We start from the raw sequence: 20939 nt of genomic DNA on the forward strand, positions 1-20939 counted from the left end.
TGCTCATGTCGATGGCGATGCTGGTACGGCTCATGTTGATGGTACTGCAGATGGTGCTGGCGGTGCTGTGTTTTCAGGAAGAAAGTGCAACAACCAGGAAAGGTATAGTTTTTCATCTTAGAATTTAGAAGAAAAACCCACCAACAGCTCACAAAATCATACACAGATGAACATATGAAAGCAGCAATGGAGTCACATAAAAGGTGATTGCTGCAAAAAGCCATTACCTCAAAAACCACCGATCACATAGACACACACAAACTTGTCAGAAATGGTGTAGTGTCTCCTGCTTGAGCAGGCGGTTGGACTAGATGACCTTCAAGGTTCCTTCTAACTCTGTTTTAAGCAAAATCTGTGAGGTCTTGCTTTTTTATTTTTCTTCCTACTACAGAGTTAAAACACAAAGAATTAAATGTTTGTATTCTTATGAACCTCTTTCAGATTTATCCCTTTTGGGGATTATACTTTATTTTTTTCCAAGTGGGGGGGCGTGCAAGACAGGCGGCAATGGAGCGAGACTACGCGCTCCATTGCTGCTGCCGGAATAGCGTTTCCACCCATTCTGGGTCCTGCCCATCCCTACGTAGCGCAGTCTCCTGGAGTTCCACATTCCCTGCAGGCTTTTCACAGCCACCTATCAACTCACCTCTGGAGGTGCCTGGAGATGATTCTTCCTCCTTCTGTTGCAGCTCCTGGGGAAGGAAGGAAAGGCTGTTATTAGTATCAGTTTGCTCTTTCTGTACTTGCCCTCTGCTCTTCCCACATAGCATATTGGACTCCTTCCTATCTGAGGGGCTCGTCTTCTGGCATTGTTTTGATGCTTTTCTTGGGGTTTTCTTATTAAGGATACTGGAGAAGGCTGCCATTTCCTTCTCCAGTAGACCACATTGTGCCAGCATCCCCCACTAGGACCTGTCTGATTGGGTGGCCCTGCACAGCATAGCTCATTGCTTCATTGAGCTTCGCAAGGCAAGGCATTGATCCCTGAAGAGGCTAGAATACATACCTCTAATTCCTGGAGGAGGCGCTCCAAGCTGTCCGATGTGTCTTCCTCCAGGCTGCTTAAATGAACTGCCAGCATATGTTCATCCAGTGCTTTTATGGGGCACGGCCTAACCTCACCAAGTTCCTAAGAGGTCAGTAAGGGGCGTACATAAGTTCATCAGAGTGCCTACCGTCCCTTGTCCTATTGTCTCTCCTGCATCTCCTATATCTTCTCTTCTATACCTATATCTTTTCTTGCTATTCTCTCATAGTTATATTTCACTCCTTTATTTTCTCCTCTATTCCCCCTTTAATACATTCTACCTGATTATATCCTCTCTAACCCTCATTGTGTGTTATTGTGTACTGGACAAAACAAATAAATAAATAAACAACTGTTACACAGCAGGCCGAATAAATTTGATGATCAGAATATCAAAAGCTGTGAACAATCTTGCCTTTGGTTTTTAAAATTGTGTATCTACTGTGGTTAATATTTGAATATTTATCACTTTCATTGTTAATTGCCCAGGATCACTTTGTAAAGTGAGATGGGCAGCATATAAATTTAATAAAAAATATATAAATTACGATTCAATTGTATACCGTAAGTGGACAGACCTGACCATACTTCAACATGATCTCAGACAGTGTTTTCAAGTCACCCCCCACTGAAATATCTTCTCTAAAAAGACAACATTAGCGACTTAATAATAGTAGATAATTGTGGATGGACTCATCTATCCATCTTGTTTCTGAGATCTATTTCTAATTCTTTTGAACCATTCCAACAAGCCCAAGCAAAATAGAAAAGGCTTACCTATCCAGTGGGTGGAGAACTAATGACCGTGGTTGCTCCAGATCCTCAAGAACCACTGTATAGACAGGATTTCCCTTCCAAGTGGTATTCAACCATGTAGCCAAGATCTGTCCGGAGATACCGTCAGTCCAGTAAAGATTCCTTCCTAACCAGTCCACTGCTATACTGTCAGATTTGATGCCTGCAATCCAATGTTTGAAATGACAGAAATGAACATATGCAAGTTTACAGCCTATCACAAAAGCTAGGATCTCAATGCCAAAAAAAAATATATATATATAAAAAAAATTATTGTGTTGTATTCCAACTTTCAAAATAAGCAAATGTAATTTTTTTTTTTGCTTTTATCTATCAGCCTGTTATCTATCTATTGTTAAGATTTGCAAACATTTGAATGGGAAATATCAGCCAACATCTCCTATGAAGTCAGTAATTACAAAGCAAAACTTTATTACAAATTGTTTTTTAAATAGCCATATAAGAGAAAAGACATCCTGTTCAGAGGGTTTTGTGCAGAGTATCTCTGGTTTAAGGCTGAACAGTTACGACTCCGCTCCAGGTAAATGGTTCACTGTTAATTGTGCTTGAAATCCATCTTCCTAGACCAGTGATGGGCAACCTTTTGAGCTTGGTGTGTCAAAATTCGCCAAAAAACTGAGCATAACTCGGGTGGTGTGTCACCTTGAGAAAAAAACTGGGCGGCATAGAAGTATATATATATATATATATATATATATAGGTAGGTAGGTAGATATATAGGTAGATAGGTAGGTAGGTAGGTAGGTAGATAGACAGATAAACAAACAAAAAATAAATATAAATATAAATAAATAATAAATCCCTTCTTTTTTATTAAAAGAAATTAATAATAAAACCAAACCAAACTCTATTACTATTAAAACTAAAACAACCAGCAAATTCAAAAACATAACTATTAATAAAAACAGGTGAGGGTTGGGGGTTTTCTTTCTCTGTTATTATTTAAGTGCTTTTACCATATGCTTTAAATCAGTGATTTTCAACCTTTTTTGAGCCGCGGCACATTTTTTACATTTACAAAATCCTGGGGCACACCACCAACCAAAATGACACAAATCTAATAAATAAATAAATAAATAAATAAATAAATACATACATACATACATACATACATACATAAATAACCCCCTCATATATACAATCCCATGTAACATCCCCTTATAAATACAGTGGTACCTCGAGATACGAGTTTAATTCGTTCCGGACCTGGGCTCTTAAGTCGAGCAGCTCTTATCTCGAACGACTTTTCCCCATAGGAATTAATGTAAATAATTTTAATTGGTTCCAGCCCTCAAAAAACTCACAAAGTTAGTCTAAATTATGCAGAAAGACATGTTTTTAATGAAGAAATGTACATGTACATATAAATGAATAATGAAGTTTCTTTCATTTAACTTGTAAACTTTCTTAAACTTTTAAATTTACATATGTTCAACTTCTCTGCCACCCAATCCTGTAGGAAAGAGGTCCCCAACCCTTTTTGCACCAGGGACCGGCTTTAAGCGATCAAGAGAGGAATGGGTGAATGAATGGACGGAGGGTGGGAAGGAAGGAAGGAAAGAGGGAAGGGACAGGAACAGAGGAAGGAAGCAAGGAAACTTATGAAAGGGGAGAGTAAGAGAGGAATGAGTGAAGGGAGGGAGGGAGGGAAGAAGGTGGGAAGGAGAAAGAAAAGAAGAAATAGAGGAAGGGAAGGTAAAAGAGAGAAAGAAAAAGAGCAAGAAAGAAAGAAAGAAAGAAAGAAAGAAAGAAAGAAAGAAAGAAAGAAAGAAAGGGGGAAGGGACAGGAACAGAGGAAGGAAGCAAGGAAACTTATGAAAGGGGAGAGTAAGAGAGGAATGAGTGAAGGGAGGGAGGGAGGGAAGAAGGTGGGAAGGAGAAAGAAAAGAAGAAATAGAGGAAGGGAAGGTAAAAGAGAGAAAGAAAAAGAGCAAGAAAGAAAGCTGCAAGCACCCCCCCGAGCCCCCCAGGCCGGCTGCAACCTTTTAAAACACGCGCGCCGCTTCGCAGCTGTCTCTTGAAGCCGAACGCGGAAGTTAGCGTTTGGCTTCAGGAGACAGCTCCTTGGCGCTTGTATCTCGAATTTGGGCTTGTAAGTAGAACAAAAATATCTCTCCCCTCCCAGCTCTTATCTCGAGTTGCTCTTAAGTAGAGCAGCTCTTATGTCGGGGTTCCACTGTACAGTCAATCATCAATCATCCCTCCTCAAATTTATACCACTGTCTCATTTCTGGGTATTTCTCCTGTCTTTCCCCCTTTTCTCTCATGTTTCTCATTTCTCTCTCTTCCTCCCTTTTCCCCTCATTCCTTCTCCCTCTCACTTCTCCTCTTTTTCCATCCCTGTCTCTTTCCCCCCCTTATGTGTGTGTGTGTATACACTCGAACCATTTCCAAAACCAGTTGAGGGCTGGGTTTTTTTTATCATTAAATTCTTTTCAAAAACAGGTGTGGGCTGGGGGTGGGTTCTTATTATTTGGATGCTTTTTACCATATGCTTCAAAAATCACCTCTCTCTCTCTTTTGTTTCTCTCTCCTCTCATTCTCTGCCTCAATCATTTTCTCATTTCTCCTTTTTTCTCCCCTTTTTGTTCTCATTTCTGTCGCTCTCCTTTCCTCTCCATATCTGTCTTGCTTTCTCTTGCTATCTTTTTTCTCTCTTGCTTTCCTTCTCTCTCTCTCTTGTTCTCTTATTTTCTTTCTCTCTCTCTCTTGTTCTTTCTCTCTCATGCTTTCTCTTGTTCTTTTAAAATTTTTTAAAAAGTGTGGGCGCACGCTACTACGCATGCGTGAGTTCTGACATCCATAATTCGCTACCCCTCCTCTCTCTCTTTCTCTCTCCTCCTTCCTCTCTCATCTCTCTTCCCTTTCTCTCATTCCCTTTCTCTCTATCCTTTCTATCTCTCACTCTTTCCTTCTCTCCCTCCCTTTCTCTCTTTCTTTTCTCTCATTCCCTCTTTCTCTCTCTCCTTTCTATCTCTCACTCTTTCCTTCTCTCCCTCCCTTTCTCTCTCTTTCCTTTCCCTCATTCCCTCTTTCTCTCTATCCTTTCTATCTCTCTTTCCTTCTCTCCCTCCCTTTCTCTCTCTTTCCTTTCTCTCATTCCCTTTCTCTCTATCCTTTCTATCTCTCACTCTTTCCTTCTCTCCCTCCCTTTCTCTCTTTCCTTTCTCTCATTCCCTCATTCTCTCTATCCTTTCTATCTCTTTCCTTCTCTCCCTCCCTTTCTCTCTCTTTCCTTTCTCTCATTCCCTTTCTCTCTATCCTTTCTATCTCTCATTCTTTCCTTCTCTCCCCCCTTTCTCTCTTTCCTTTCTCTCATTCCCTCTGTCTCCTGGGGCTGACTGCGCCTGCCCTGCACCCCCAACCGCGGAGGGAAAGCATTTGCCTTTCGGCACCGCCAACCCCCCCTCCACCAGCAGCAAAAGCCTTTCGGCTCCGTCGTTCAGGCTTTTGCTGCTGGTGGAGGGGAAGGCGCCAAAGGCAAACGGTGCATCCCTCCAGAAGCAGCAAAAGCCTAAGCAGCGGGGCGCGCCGTTTGCCTTTGGCGCCTTCCCCACCACCAGCAGCAAAAGCCTGAACGACGGAGCGCCCCGCCGCTTAGGCTTTTGCTGCTTCTGGAGGGGTGCACCGTTTGCCTTTCGACTCCGTCGTTCAGGCTTTTGCTGCTGGTGGAGGGGAAGGCGCCAAAGGCAAACGGTGCAACCCCCCCCCAGAAGCAGCAAAAGCCTAAGTGGCGGGGCACGCCGTTTACCTTTGGCGCCTTCCCCTCCACCAGCAGCAAAAGCCTGAACGACGGAGCCGAAAGGCACCAGAAGCAGCAAAAGCCTAAGCGGCGGGGCGCGCCGTTTGCCTTTGGCGCCTTCCCCTCCACCAGCAGCAAAAGCCTGAACGACGGAGCGCCCCGCCACTTAGGCTGTTGCTGCTTCTGGGGAGGTGCACCGTTTGCCTTTCGGCTCCGTCGTTCAGGCTTTTGCTGCTGGTGGAGGGGGGGGGTTGGCGGTGCCGATGCCAAATGCTTTCCCTCCGCGGTGGGGGGTGCAAATGGCGCGACGTCTACGCAGGTTTTTTTTTTCAGACTCTTTTTTGCGAGCCCGGCATGATTTTTTTTAAATTACAGATTAATAATAACCCCTCATCCTTCCCCTCTTCCCCTCCCTCTCTCCCTTTATATTTAACCCTTCCTTCCTCTCTCCCTCTCTCCCTCTTTTCTCTTTGGTGAACCCCCCAAACTGTTCAGACTCAAGAAAAAGCTTATCAAGGGGGGGGGGGGGGTTGTGAAAATCTAGTTATGAGCCGCCAAAGACGTCCACGCAGGGTTTTTTTTTTCCCACTCTTTTTTGCGAGCCCGGCATGATTATTTTTAATTACAAATGAATAACCCGGTAAGGGTTTACCTGTAACAGCTATAAGAGAAACGGCAATTAAATTATTCAGCCCTCCCCGATGCGATCGACCCAAGGTGAGGAGACACCATGCGCTGCTCGTGGAGGGAAAGAAGTGAAGGAGGGGAGGGGAGGTTGGAGTAGATTTCCTGGCGGAGCGATATGGGATGAGCAGTTTAATGTGTAAGCAAAGTAGGACCCCGGGTAAATAGCCCTGGGAGTAAAATTAAAATTGCAACCGGCGCAATTTTTTAAAAAATTGGTGCAAAACAAAATTAAGGGGAGAGGAAAAATAATAATAATAATTGCAGTTGCTGTACTTGCAGTCGGTGGGAAATTGGAAAGCGGGGAGATTTGCATCTTCACCACTCTAAGCTCCCTGTTTCTCCGGCGTGTCACCTAAAATGGCTCCGCGTGTCAGTGCTGACACGCGTGTCATAGGTTCGCCATCACTGTCCTAGACAATCCTCAAAAATACTCATAGTTGACCAATACTCACAAAAGGATGCTTTTTTAGGGGTCAGTTCTGCTGTTACTGTCTCTCTCTTATTGTACACTGGAAGAATCTTTACATTTATAGACTAGAAGCTCATAGAAGCTCAAACCCATTACTTGACTCAGTAGTGTCAACCCCTAACCCCCAACATTTCTCCCTTAGATTATCCACGATTGACCTCTCCAGATTCCTAAGAGGTCAGTAAGTGGCGTACATAAGTGCACCAGGTTAAAAATAAATAAATAAGCTGCAGATTTCAGCCATCATCAGCAAGGGATTGTTGGCTTTCTGAGCAATTGTCCCAAGTGACACATATCATTCCTATGCCATTCATGAGGGACTTTAGTAGGATAACATCATCTGTCATATGGGACTTTGTCAACTTGTATGTTTTCTTCCTGGAGGAACTTGATGAAATCTTTCCTTCAGTCTGTCATCTAAAACTTGCAGGCAGGATTAGGTGTGTGAATCCACCTGGTATTTCTGTTTCTTAAAGTTCTTTTGTTAAAATTATCAGTTTAGAAATATGAGCACTCAATTTTTCCTTATCTTTTTTTCTTTTTAAGTGTAAGTGGATTTGACTTTCACCTTGTCTCGGGTGAACCTGTGAAGCTCTCTAAGCATGTGAGAGTGTGAGTCAGCTTCAACAGTCAAATAGGAGTTCTACCAATAGTTTATTTGACTTGCCAAAGTTACGATTAGTTTTGTCCTAAGCCACTAACTTATTAAAAACTGTCTAAACAACTGAAAATATATTAAGACCCACCTTTTATTAGAATTCCTTTTTCCTTGGTTTGCATATCAATCCAATTAATACTGTCTGCATTGAGATTCATCCCAAAGACAGTCTCGGATACGAAATCGTAGTCAATGGAAAAGATAATGAAGTCATGATCGACTCTCATGACAACATCCTCTTTCATGGTCCTTATTCCAAATACAAGTAAGTCAAACTGAACTGCAACTAGCAGTAATGGCTCGGAACCTATGGCAAAGACAAAACTAGTTAATTTTAATATAAATTGCAATCACTCAACTATTTAAATTAAGGGAGAAGAGGTGAGAAATACTTTAACAAGTCACCTTTTAATGAGTAATGTTCATTCTTCCACTTTGCTTCCCCCCCTATTATTTAGCACTGCACTCAAATTTAGTCACAACAAATATATACACAAAACTGAAAGATTCTAAAATCATTTGAGAAAAACTCCAAAATACAGTATTTCACTGCCAGATGGCGTGGATTGCCTTATTTTTTACTGATAAGAACAGAGGCTGTTAACCAAGTAATGGTCTGGAAGAGCTCCAACTTCATTCTTGAAAAATGGTGGATGTCTAGAATAAATGCTGGCAATCCTAAAATAAAAACATGGGGAAACTAGGCAACTCCCATGATTTTTGGGTTTTTTTGGTCGACTTTTTATTTTATGGAAAACCTCTCTTAAATTCAGGCTTGTCTTCTGTTTTAGATACTATTTTGCTCTACGGAACTATTCAAATTTAATTATGTGTCTCTCAGGTTTTCTCCATAAGACCACCCAAGTCATTTCATGCTGAATGCTATTTGTTACTCAGCCCTAAACTGCTAAAGGTGCAGAGAAGGATTGCAGGGGTTCCCACACTTGGCAATTTTAAGACTTGTGGACTTCATTTCCCAGAATTCTCTATGCTGGCTGGAGAATTCGAGGAGTTGAAATCCACAAGACCTCTGCTACAGGACCAACAGGATATTGGCTAAAGAATGGCTGCTAATTCCCATTGCTTTGAGATCTGAGTTACAGAAAAATTATTGCTTTTTGCTGATGTTCCTGCAAATTAGATCATTTGTGGGCCTAGGATTAAAAATGGTGACATGATCCAAATTTCTATATTTTCCCAGGCAACAGTATGAAATTTTTGTTCTTACCTTAGAATCAATGCCTGTTTTTTGAACATTTCAAATTCAAAATGTTTTGCACATATGTTAATGTGTGAAATTCAAATTGGACCATTGCAGAATCAAAACACTAAACAACTCAAAGTATTACTCAAAGTATGTATATTTCATTATGAATGTATTGTTTTAACTCTTGTCAGATTTTCCCCCCTGAACTACCATAGTATCTGCAATCTTAGCAGGAAAGGCAGCCTTTAGTTGGATGAGCTCACCATAGAGAGCAGGGTTTCTTAACCCTTTCGCCATCACACCACTCTTTTGTGTAATCCTAATGTATACACTCCCTTAAAAATCCAAGTACCCAAATGAACACAAATGAACAAGGGAAACAATACAATGAAACTTGGGGGGGGGGGGGTGGATTCATTGTAACAATATAAATAAGATGTTCTTTAGACCTGACTGAATTTGGTATCTTCCCAAAGAAAAGGAACTGTTTGGGAAACACTGATCTAGGAGGTTAGGAGTCTTTGCCCCCCTAAAGTTAAAGCTAAAGGTTCCCCCTTTCAAGTTGTGTTAAGACTCTAGGGGGTGGTGCTCATCTCCATTTCTTACCCAAGGGAGTCAGTGTTGTCTGAAGACATTTCCATGGTCACATTGCCAGAATGACTATAGTAGTGATGGTAAACCTATGGAACGGGTGCCACAGGTAACAGGTGGAGCCATATCTGTTGGCATGCAAGCCATTGCCTTAGCTCAGCTCCAACGTGCATGTGCGTGCCAGCCAGCTGATTTTTGGCTTGCACGGAGGCTCTGGAAGGGCATTTTTGGCTTCCAGAGAGCCTCCAGGCAGATGGGAGAGGGCATTTTTATGCTCCCCTGGCTCCAGGGAAGCCTTTGGAGCCTGTGGAGGGCAAAACATGAGCCTACTGGGCCCACCAGAAGTTGGGAAATGGGCTATTTCTGGCCTCCAGAGGGCCTCTGGGGAGCAGGGGAAGCAGTTTTTGCCCTCCACAGGCATTGAATTATAGATGTGGGCACTCATGCATGCACGATAGTGTGCGTGCATGCTCTCTTTTCTCACCTAAGGAAAAAAAAGTTCGCCATCACTGGACTATAGGCTGTGGTGCACAGAATGCTTGTTACCTTTCCACCAAAGTGGTACCTATTTATCTATTTGCACTGGCATGCTCTCAAACTGCTAGATGGGTAGGAACTGGGGTAAGAAACAGGAAGTCACTCCATTGCATGGTGCTTGGGTCTCTTTATCTGTTGCAGTATAGCATAAAAATGTTAGAATAGGATTATATCATAATTATATATATCTGGACCTCTAGCATAAAAATGCTCTGCTACCCTGATTCTATTATAAGCCAGGATAGGACGGCACTAACTGCTTAGTCTGTATCACTGGTGAATTACAACAGGGAAACAAAAGGGCTCAATAAACATCTCACTGATAAACAAGTTTACATCACTCCAGACAGGACTTTATATGATCAAAGGGGGAGATTTACATTGCCTGAAGCAAACACAGGACGAGAGGGTGATTAAGAAGATTGATTGTGATAAGGCTGAAGGCTTCAGAGAAATTAGGTGTGAGAAACATTTGCTCTGAGGAAGTGTTTCTAGGAAATGATATCTGGGGGAAAGGAAGAACTCAAAAATATGTCATGTTTGAAGTCATGTTATTGGATGTTTGTGTATCACTTGACATGTACGTGTAATTATCCCCATTTCCTTATGCTCCCAAATAAAAAGGAATACACAACTCTATACTGTGTCACTTCACCCAGAGAGAGAATGTGTCCAAGTCTTCTTTCTAGGATTCGCGTTTGTGAGTGATCCCACACGGCTGAGTTGCTCTTAGCCCCTTTGAAGACATTGTCTTCATCAGGGACTTTGACAGCATCTACATTTATCCATGTAACAGCTTTCATATCTCTCAATACATCCCCTCCAGCTTAATAGGGTGAAGCCAGAGGGACTTATTTCAAGGCTTCTTACCCAGAAGGCAAAGTTTTCTATGTTACATATTTGACTTCACAAAAAAATTTACGCATTAAACCCTAACTTTGAATCCTAAAGAGAATCAATGGAAAGCCAATCAGTGGACAGGAGGAAACCTACCTATTACTTTACATGTGTGGTTATCGGGCTCCAGTTGATATCCAGGGTGGCATGTGCAGGAGTAACCGCCTTCTGTATTGACACAGGTCTGGCTACATTTAGCAACTGCCAACTCTTTGCACTCATTGATGTCTTTGCAAGAGCGCCCATCACTTGTTAGGATGAACCCCTCATTGCAAGCACATTGCTGAAAATTAGAAAACAGGCGTTATTACCTATGTAAAGTTTCACTATTTCTCCTTCTCCTTACTCTGCCCTCCAGGGTTGATTCTCTGGAAACACAGAGTCCAAATACAAATTGAGATTTAATTTGCAAGTACATGTATGCGCTTAAGTAATACATTTGAAGGCATTGGGGTTCCCCCCCCCCCAAATTATGTTTCACTAAAGAATTTTTTTTTACAAAGTAAAACAATTCACATTTAAAGAAAAAGAAAAGGGGAAAGTGATAACAGAAATGAAAGGAAAGGGAAAAAAACAAAGATATAAAGAGATGGTTTCCGGTTTTCTTTTAAAACACATGCATTTAGTCTTATTCTCTTGCTCTAAGGAAGGGGTTGTCCAACCTTGGCAACTTCAAGAGCTATTTGTTGGTGGAATTCTGGGAGTTGAAGTCTACAGGTTTTAAAGTTGCCAGGGTTGGATACCGCTGCTGTTCAGAGGTGGGTTCCTACCGATTCTAATTGGTTCTTTAACTTAGTGATGATATCACAGAAGAAGTTCTGTTGGTGTCTCCTTGGGCGCCGCCGTCTTGGATTTTGTTTCTGCACATGCGCAGTAGCTATTTTTTTAAATTGCTGAGGGCGCACGCGTACGGTACAACCCTGAGCGAATTGGCAGCAAAAGGATCCAGATCCCACCCCTGCTGCTGTTAGATTACACTTTCAATCTGCTTGCATTGCTTGATGAGTTTTTATGATTTAATAGTAATCATCTCACCAGGATTATCTATCAGCACGTTCTAGTCAAATTATGATTAGGTCATCAACAAGATAATTTAACTCCTGAAGCTTTTCTGGTCTCTTTTCCTACTGCCTCACATTTTTATTTATTTTATTTTATTTATTTATTGGATTTGTATGCCGCCCCTCTCCATGGACTCGGGGCGGCTAACAACAGTGACAAAAAACAGAATGTAAAACCATCTGGGACTTCAATAATAATAATAATAATAATAATAATAATAATAATAATAATAATAATAATTTATTAGATTTGTATGCCGCCCCTCTCCGAAGACTCGGGGCGGCTCACAACAAGCGATAAAACAATATTGTACAGGCACAAATCTAATATTAAGAAAAAAACTAAAAACCCTATCAATTTAAAAAACCAAACAGCACATACATACCAAACATAAATTATAATAAGCCTGGGGGAAAGGTGTCTCAATTCCCCCATGCCTGGCGGTATAGATGGGTCTTAAGTAGTTTACGGAAGACAAGGAGGGTGGGAGCAGTTCTAATCTCCGGGGGGAGTTTATTCCAGAGGGCCGGGGCCGCCACAGAGAAGGCTCTTCCCCTGGGGCCCGCCAGACGACATTGTTTAGTCGACGGGACCCGGAGAAGGCCAACTCTGTGGGACCTTATCGGCCGCTGGGATTCGTGTGGTAGTAGGCGGTTCCGGAGGTATTCTGGTCCAATGCCATGTAGGGCTTTAAAGGTCATGACCAACACTTTGAATTGTGACCGGAAACTGATCGGCAGCCAATGCAGGCCACGGAGTGTTGTAGAAACGTGGGCGAATCTGGGAAGCCCCACGATGGCTCTCGCGGCTGCTTTCTGCACGATCTGAAGTTTCCGAACACTTTTCAGAGGTAGCCCCATGTAGAGAGCATTGCAGTAATCGAACCTCGAGGTGATAAGGGCATGAGTGACTGTGAGCAATGACTCCCTGTCCAAATAGGGCCGCAACTGGTGCACCAGGCGAACCTGGGCAAACGCCCTCCTCGCCACAGCCGAAAGATGATGTTCCAATGTCAGCTGTGGGTCGAGGAGGACGGCCAAGTTGCGCACCCTCTCTGAGGGGGTCAGTAGTTCCCCCCCCAGGGTAATGGACGGACAGATGGAATTGTCCTTGGGAGGCAACACCCACAGCCACTCCGTCTTGTCTGGATTGAGTTTGAGTTTGTTGACACCCATCCAGTCCCCAACAGCCCCCAGGCACTGGCACATCACTTCCACTGCTTCGCTGACTGGACATGGGGTGGAGATGTACAACTGGGTATCATCCGCATATTGATGATACCTCACCCCATGCCCTTGGATGATCTCACTCAGCGGTTTCATGTAGATATTAAATAGCAGGGGGGAGAGGACTGACCCCTGAGGTACCCCACAAGGGAGAAACCTGAGGTCGACCTCTGACCCCCCACTAACACTGACTGCGACCGACCGGAGAGGTAGGAGGAGAACCACTGGAGAACAGTGCCTCCCACTCCCAACCCCTCCAGTCGGCGCAGAAGGATACCATGGTCGATGGTATCGAAAGCCGCTGAGAGGTCAAGAAGCACCAGGACAGAGGACAAGCCCCTGTCCCGGGCCCGCCAGAGATCATCCATCAACGCGACCAAAGCAGTTTCCGTGCTGTAACTGGGCCTGAAACCCGACTGTTGAGGCCCTAGATAATCGGCTTCTTCCAAGGACCGCTGGAGTTGGAGCGCCACCACCTTCTCAACAACCTTCCCCATAAAGGGAAGGTTGGAGACTGGACGGTAGTTATTAAGCACGGCTGGGTCCAGGGAAGGCTTCTTGAGGAGGGGGCGCACAAGTGCCTCCTTATAAGGAGCCGGGAAGGACCCCCTCCCCAAGGAGGCGGTGACAATCTCCTGGACCCAGCTCCGTGTCACCTCTCGACCAGCCGAAACCAACCAAGAGGGACACGGATCCAGTAAGCAGGTGGCAGAACTCACAGCTCCAATGGCCTTGTCCACTTCATCAGGTGTCACCAAGTCAAACTCCTCCCAGACAGATGGACAAAGACGTTTAGCCCCAGTCACCTTGACTGACTCATTGTCAGCCGATACTGCTATGCAATTGGAGTCGAGTTCCGCTCGGATCCGAGCGACTTTATCAGCGAAAAGTGAGTTAAATTCCTCAGCACTGCCCTGCAAGGGTTCCCCAACTCCCCCCTGGTTTAGAAGGGAGCGGGTCACCCTAAACAGGGCAGCCGGGCGGGATTCCGCTGATGCAATCAAGGCGGCATGGTACGCGCATCTTGCCGCCTTGAGCGCCACTTTGTAAGTCTTAATAAAAGCTCTTACAAGTGTTCGGTCGGATTCGGACTTACTCTTCCTCCATCGCTTCTCTAGACGTCTCTTCTGGCGTTTCAACTCCCGGAGCTCCTCGTTGAACAACTTCAACAACTCTTGCCTTTGTACTTCTTGTTCAAAATATTTTATAGTTGGAGTTTAATTACCAACATTTTCAATGAACAGTCTTATTTTCTTTTATCTAGTTTTATATTAATGGTTCTCACAATGCAGGTTATTCTCAGACATGGGAACCAGAACCAGAGTTTGAAAGTATTACTTCTTTATTCAGCCAATCAAACAATAATGCAGATTTTACATTACAACTGGGAAAACTATTGCTTTGATTATATATATCTTTGTTGCCAGCAAGATGCCTCTGCATTTTAATACTGTCATAACCCTCTCCCCAAATACTGTATTTTTCAGAGTATAAGGCGTACCCTTTCCCCGCCTAAAAGAGGCTGAAAATTTGGGTGCATTTTATACTCCAAATGTAGCTTTTTTGAAGCTCCCCCCCCCACCCCTAATGAGTTACTAACAATCTTCTTGGCTTGCAGGATTTTTTTCATTCCTACTCTCTCCAAACAAGTTTTTATTCCAGCCCTAGGTTTTTGTAGGTTTGTTTTCATTGCTACTCCCTCCGAAGATTATTTTTTTCAGCCCTAACCAGGGGATAAAATAATGAGTTGAGGCTGACCAGACTAAGGATGCTAGCCAGATGAATACCTGGTAGGTGGGTTCCCCCCCCCCTATTTTCCTCTCTCAAAACTTAAGCTGTGTCTTATATGCCAGTGCATTTTATACGACATTTCCCATTTTTTCATGGTTACAATCACTATCCTTTTGCTATAATAGTAGCAACAAGTCCATATTGTATTATTATTCGAGAATGGCTATCTATTTTTCCTATTTTGAAAGAATTTTAGCATAAAGCTTAGGACAGTGATGGTGAACCTTTGACAGGTAGCACGCGGAGCCATATCTGCTGGCACATGAGCCGTTGCCCTAGCTCAGCTCCAAAGTACATGTGTGTGCTGGCCAGCTGATTTTTGGCTCACCCAGAGGCTCTCGGAGGGCGTTTTTGGCTTCCAGAGAGCTTCCAGGGAGAATGGAGGAGGGCGTTTTTACCTTCCTCTGGCTCCAGAGAAACCTTTGGAGCCTGGGGAGGGCAAAACATGAGCCTACTGGGCCCACCAGAAGTTGGGAAATGGGCTATTTCTGGCCTCCAGAGGGCCTCCGGGGAACAGGGGAAGCTGTTTTTGCCCTCCACAGGCATTGAATTATGGTGGTGGGCACTCATGCATGCACAATAGTGCACGCCCACACTTTTTTGGCACCCGAGGAAAAAAAGGTTCGCCATCACTGGCCTAGGAGGAAGCAAATCTCCTTAACCCATTTTTTTCCTTCTACAATTCAATTCAATTCAATTTATTAGATTTGTATGCCGCCCCTCTCCGAAGACTTGGGGCGGCTCACAACAGTAATAAAAACAGTATAATAATGGAACAAATCTAATAATAAAATATATATAAACCTCAACAATTAAAAACCATACAGCACATACACATCAAACATGAAATATAATAAGTCTGGGGGAGATGTCTTAGTTCCCCCATGCCTGGCGATATAGGTGAGTCTTAAGTAACTTGTGAAAGACAAGGAGGGTGGGGGCAGTTCTAATCTCAGGGGGGAGCTGGTTCCAGAGGGCCGGGGCCACCACAGAGAAGGCTCTTCTCCTGGGGCCCGCCAAATGACATTTTTAGTTGATGGGACCCGAGAAGGCCAACTCTTCAGTTCTTATGTTATCCATTTTTAAGCATCATCCTAAGCATCATCAACATTCTAATGCTGGTCTTCACTTACAGGCCCATGAGGAGACTTGTAACAAATGTGAGCACACAGTTTTTTACATGGCACGGCACAATGGTTGCCTTCATCCATTCCATCTTGGCAGTCGGGTTTCCCATTGCAGACCAAAGTGTAATTGACACAGGTATCACCACACTGAAACTCATAGCTATGGCAGCTCCTGGGCTTACCTGGAAAAGCAAAGAGGACTTCAAGATTCTAGTTTTAGCACAATTATATATAAAATAACCATTGAAATCTAATGAAGCATGAGCCAAATTCAATGCGACTTACCCTTTGATTGATTTGGAATGGGTATGGGGAGAATAATACAAGTCATCAAAGAATTTGGAACTTTGTTGTTTTAGATGTTGATAGAAGCGAGAATGCTCCATGCATAAAAATAGAAAGATATCCTAACTGGAAGAAATGGAAGAAGAATGGCTGGAAACTGATGGAATTAGCAGAGATGGTCAAAACCCTGTAATGTAATATACAACACGTATAAAATTGTAAATAGAAATAAGAATCTTTAAGTTAAAAACAATAGCCTTAGATATGAAAAATATATAATACGACAAGCTGTATTACTGAAATTATATTTGGGGGAGGGTGTTTATGTGAAAAATTTCAATAAAATGTACTTTGAAACCCCCCCAAAAACTTTTGACTTTGGGATTTGCTGATTAGACAAGTATGCTCTAGAAAAGGCTAATCCATATTAAGTATGCAAAAGAAGAAATTTGAGGCTGCAATGTTATATTTTATTCTAGTATGCAGAAAAGAGAAGTTGTCAGTAGCTGTTCCCTTTCCTCTTTAACCTACAGTTCTCTCTCTCTCTTCCCCTTCCCTCTTTGCCCATTGTTTCCATTTCCATTTTTATTTTATACTTTGATAAGTTTAATAAAGTTGTATTTTTTTTAAAAAAGGAGAACATGAGCGCAACAATCTGGCAAGCACAAATGGAAATAAATGGCAACAGCGCATGGTGAGAATGAGGTGCCCCACAATATCCTTAAATTTCAACTCCATAGGACATTAAACTAAAAACATTTAAAGACTAACATAGAACTGCTGTCATTGTAACTTGGCTCTTGTTTTGCAGCACTTCTCTCTGTTAAGCTAATGCCTCCTAAGAAAGACAGATCCCTCCCACCACTTCAAAAAACAAGACTATTGCACCAGCTACCAAGATGGAGAAAGTTTACATACATCCAAGCTCATCAGTCCCGTCTCTGCAGTCACGTTCCCCATCACAATTCCATTGATCTGGGATGCATTGTAATGAGTGGTTGCATTGCCATTGATGGGCACCACATTGTTTCTTTGGAAATCCACAGTCCTGTAAAAACCAACCAACCAATCAATCCATCCATCAAGAACTTCTGCTGTACAACAATGAAACATTTGAAATACCTGGAGATTTGAGAAAGCATAGGTTCATTAGTGGGTTGCTACCGGTATGGTAAAGGACGGTGCACCAGTAGCAATCGTTGCGTTGCGCACCTTTGGGTCTCTTGCATGCGCATACCCCAGCATGGGTTTACATCTGTGCATGCACAGGGAACAAAATCTCACAAGGGGACACACGAGATTTCGGTGTTTTTTTACTTCTGCCCATGGAAGCAAAAAAATTACCTTTTTAAAAAAACTAATATTTTTATTGGTTTTTATAATATAAAACACATACACAACATATGACATATAACATGTGCTCAGTGATTGCGCCCACCACCAGACAATCAATCACACCCCACCACCAGTTGGGGGTATTTCTTGTATAAATCATTTAAACCCAAGAGTGAAATATTTCTTTACATATTATAGAGTGATTCCAACTTGTTTCTTATAACTTGGTCTCGGATCCTACTCACCATATATCGTCTTACCTTGTCCCATCGCCCCATCAGCTGTTGCAAATCAGTTTCATTAGTCAAATTCATCCCTTTATCCGTAATCTCGAATTGAATGGGGTCCACCATATACCTATACCAATTTTGCATTGTCCATTTTGCCGCATCCTTCCAACCCAAGACTATTACCACCTGAGCGCTTTCTATCGCTGCTTGTTTTATTTCTCTGTATTCTCCCATCTCACTACTTTTTACTAATACTGCCATTTCCTTAGTACTCGTCCATCTTATATTTAATATCCTATTAATATCCTCTTGCACTTTTTGCCAAAAGTTCTGCACCACTGGGCATTCCCAGAGCATATGCATAAACACTCCTTTATCTTGGCACCCATGCCAACAGATACCTTTAACGTTCTGCTGAAAGTGTGCAAGTTGAACGGGTGTGTAATACCACTTATGTAATATTTTCCTTCTCATTTCCCTAACCCTTGCATTCTTGATTTTCCTTATATTCTCTACTGTATTTTCCATCTCTTGCACCTCTACTTGTATCTCATTTCGCCACCATTTAGTCAATCCTTGGATCACATCCCCGTCTGACTTCACTAACATCTTATATATATATTGCTTGCTTGCGCCTTTGTACCCTCAGTTTTTTCTCTTATTATTTTCTCTAGCTCTATCTCCTCCCTAAATAGTGCTTCTTTATTCTCCCTTTCATTCAGATATTTACATATTGCATTTATTTGTAGCCATCTTCCCTTACCCAACCACCATTCTATACGATTTCTACTTGACAAAAAAATTACTGAAATCTGCTGGAAGTTTGTCCTTGGAACAAACTTCCAGCAGACGTGGTAGATAAATCCACAGTAACTGAATTTAAACATGCCTGGGATAAACATATATCCATCCTAAGATAAAATACAGAAAATAGTATAAGGGCAGACCAGATGGACCATGAGGTCTTTTTCTGCTGTCAGTCTTCTATGTTTCTATGTTTCTATCTTGCACACACATGCTGGGACGCATGCATGCGCATGCATGAGATCTGAAGCGGCGCAAGCGGCGCACCAATAGCAGCGGTAATGGGAATCCGCCCCTGTATAGGTTCTCCTGCTTGAGCAGGGGGCTGGACTAGAAGACCTCCAAGGTCCCTTCCAGCTGTATTGTATTCTTCTTGCCTGCTGGCAACGTTACACTGACTTGGCTTAGAGATGCTTATACTGCAGTAGAAAAAAATGCTATCTGAGCCGTGATACGGAGAACTTGGGGGCAATGAAAACAGGCACAATTGAGAAGAAACCTGGAAAATGTGTTTCTGGGAAGGGACCTTTTGATTTGCTGAGAAGTCTGCCTATACAGACTGCATATCTTTAGAAAGAAGTACAGTGGCACCTCTACTTAAGAACTTAATTCATTCTGGAACAGATTCTTAAGTAGAAACATTCTTAAGAAGAAGCAATTTTTCCCGTAGGAATCAATATAAAAGCAAATAAAGTGTAAACCCATTAGGAAAGAAATAAAAGCTCGGAATTTGGGGGGGGGGGGGAGGAAGAAGAAGAGGAGGACAGTCACTGCCGAAGAAAGAAGGTGAGGTGAGGGGAATCAAAAAAATTCAAAACTTTAAGGCTTAAAAAAAACAGAGGGACTCTGAGGCAGCGAGGAGAAGCACGAGCCTCCCAAACACCCAGTGTGAGGCTGCCTCCCATACACCGGCTGCTGCTGCTGCTACCTGCTGCCTCTTCCTTCCCATGCTGAAGGGCTCCCTTCTTTTCTTGCTCACTTGCTTTGTAGCCAGGGCCTTTCCTTCGCTGTGGTGACTCCTTGGCTGCCCAGAGTCAAGGGAGAGTTTCTTTTCTCTGGGCCCTGGCAGAGGTTTATTCCCTCTCCAAGCGCCCAGAGAAAGGAAAATACTTCATTCGCTCTGGACTGCCAAAGCCTCCTTAAGCGCCACCGAAAGGCTCCTCTGGCAGCCCAAGATAACCAGGATTAAAGGGGGAATGGCAGGAAACTAGCCAGGCCTTTGTGTACCCGGTTCTTAGCTAGAAAAGTTCTTAAGTAGAGGCATTCTTAAGTAGAGGTACCACTGTATCTTAACATCTCTAGCAGTTTGGAGGCATTTGGTACCTATTATTTGGAATATGTCGGGTACTAGCAGTGACCGTAACTATAAGTAATAAATAAGCATCCCACTTTTTTTTCTTTTTATGATCCTGTATTCCGTTATATTGGGATGGAGCCGGGGCGATTGGATGGAGCTGATCATTTACTGGATGGATGCCCTTCCTGATGCCACATGGAGTTCACAGCAGATATTTTTTCTTCCTGCCCTGATAGAGAAACGTCTGCCATTGCCCATGACTGAACTCTCAGCCTCCTCAGGGTCAGGTAATCTTCTTAATCTCTAGGTCACCACCCCACTGCTTAAGCATCCCACAATTAAGGCTACTTAATTCTCAATTAAAGGCAAGGACTGCAGTGGAGTATCCCAGTAGCTTATTCCATCTGCTGAGTGGTTGAGATGGCACCGTATTGTCCTGTTTGCCCCCAAAGGGACAGCTAGCTTACTTTAGGGATTTCACCATTTGTACCTGCTCGTCTGACCCGTCTTTGCAATCCGTGTCCCCATCACAAAGCCATTGCTTCAGGATGCATTCTCCACTTCCGTGGCATTTGATTTCATCGTGGTAGCAGGAAGCTTGTCTGGGGGCCGGGCAGTCTTCTTCGTCGGAACGGTCCTCGCAGTTGTAATTTCCATCACAGTGCAAGAAAGTAGAAATGCACTGCCCGCTTTTGCATTGGAAGTGCAGGCCATCGCATTTGATCTGGGCTGCAAGCAGATAATGATGTTTAACCTTCCCGTGTTTCACGCCTCCCCCGAAAATGTATCCAGACAGCAGGAATCAATTAGTAAGTAACAATAGCTTTAAAGATTATATAAAAGGAATGTTATTTACCTTACATGGTAGAAAGGTAATACGTGCAGCAAAAGATTGATGTTCCCTATTTGGCCATGACATTGTAATACCGTGTTTCCCCCAAAATAAGACATTTATTTATTTATTTATTTGTTTGTTTGTTTGTTTGTTTGTTTGTTTATGTACAGTATTTATTTATTTATTTACTTACTTATTTACTTACTTACCTAATTACTCACTTACTTACTTACTTACTTACTTACTTACTTATTTACTTACTTACCTACTTACTTACTTACCTACCTACCTACTTACTTACTTATTTATTTACTTA

The 20939-nt window shown here is 42.9% G+C and overlaps 2 long non-coding RNA genes across 2 annotated transcripts; both read right to left on the reverse strand.

The window, feature by feature from the left end:
* Positions 1 to 1810: 1810 nt before the first annotated feature.
* On the reverse strand, positions 1811 to 10908 carry LOC139158864 (uncharacterized). Its single transcript, XR_011557752.1, has 3 exons — positions 10728 to 10908; positions 7488 to 7706; positions 1811 to 1985 (listed from the first exon to the last, which is right to left on the reverse strand). It is a non-coding gene; the product is annotated as an uncharacterized lncRNA (long non-coding RNA).
* A 4974-nt stretch (positions 10909 to 15882) lies between these two features.
* LOC139158865 (uncharacterized) lies at positions 15883 to 20512 on the reverse strand. The gene is made up of 3 exons (XR_011557753.1): positions 20279 to 20512; positions 17041 to 17170; positions 15883 to 16019 (listed from the first exon to the last, which is right to left on the reverse strand). It is a non-coding gene; the product is annotated as an uncharacterized lncRNA (long non-coding RNA).
* Between the last annotated feature and the right edge of the window lie 427 nt (positions 20513 to 20939).

Source organism: Erythrolamprus reginae, chromosome 2, assembly GCF_031021105.1.
Source record: "Erythrolamprus reginae isolate rEryReg1 chromosome 2, rEryReg1.hap1, whole genome shotgun sequence".
NCBI classification, from domain to species: Eukaryota; Metazoa; Chordata; class Lepidosauria; order Squamata; family Dipsadidae; genus Erythrolamprus; species Erythrolamprus reginae.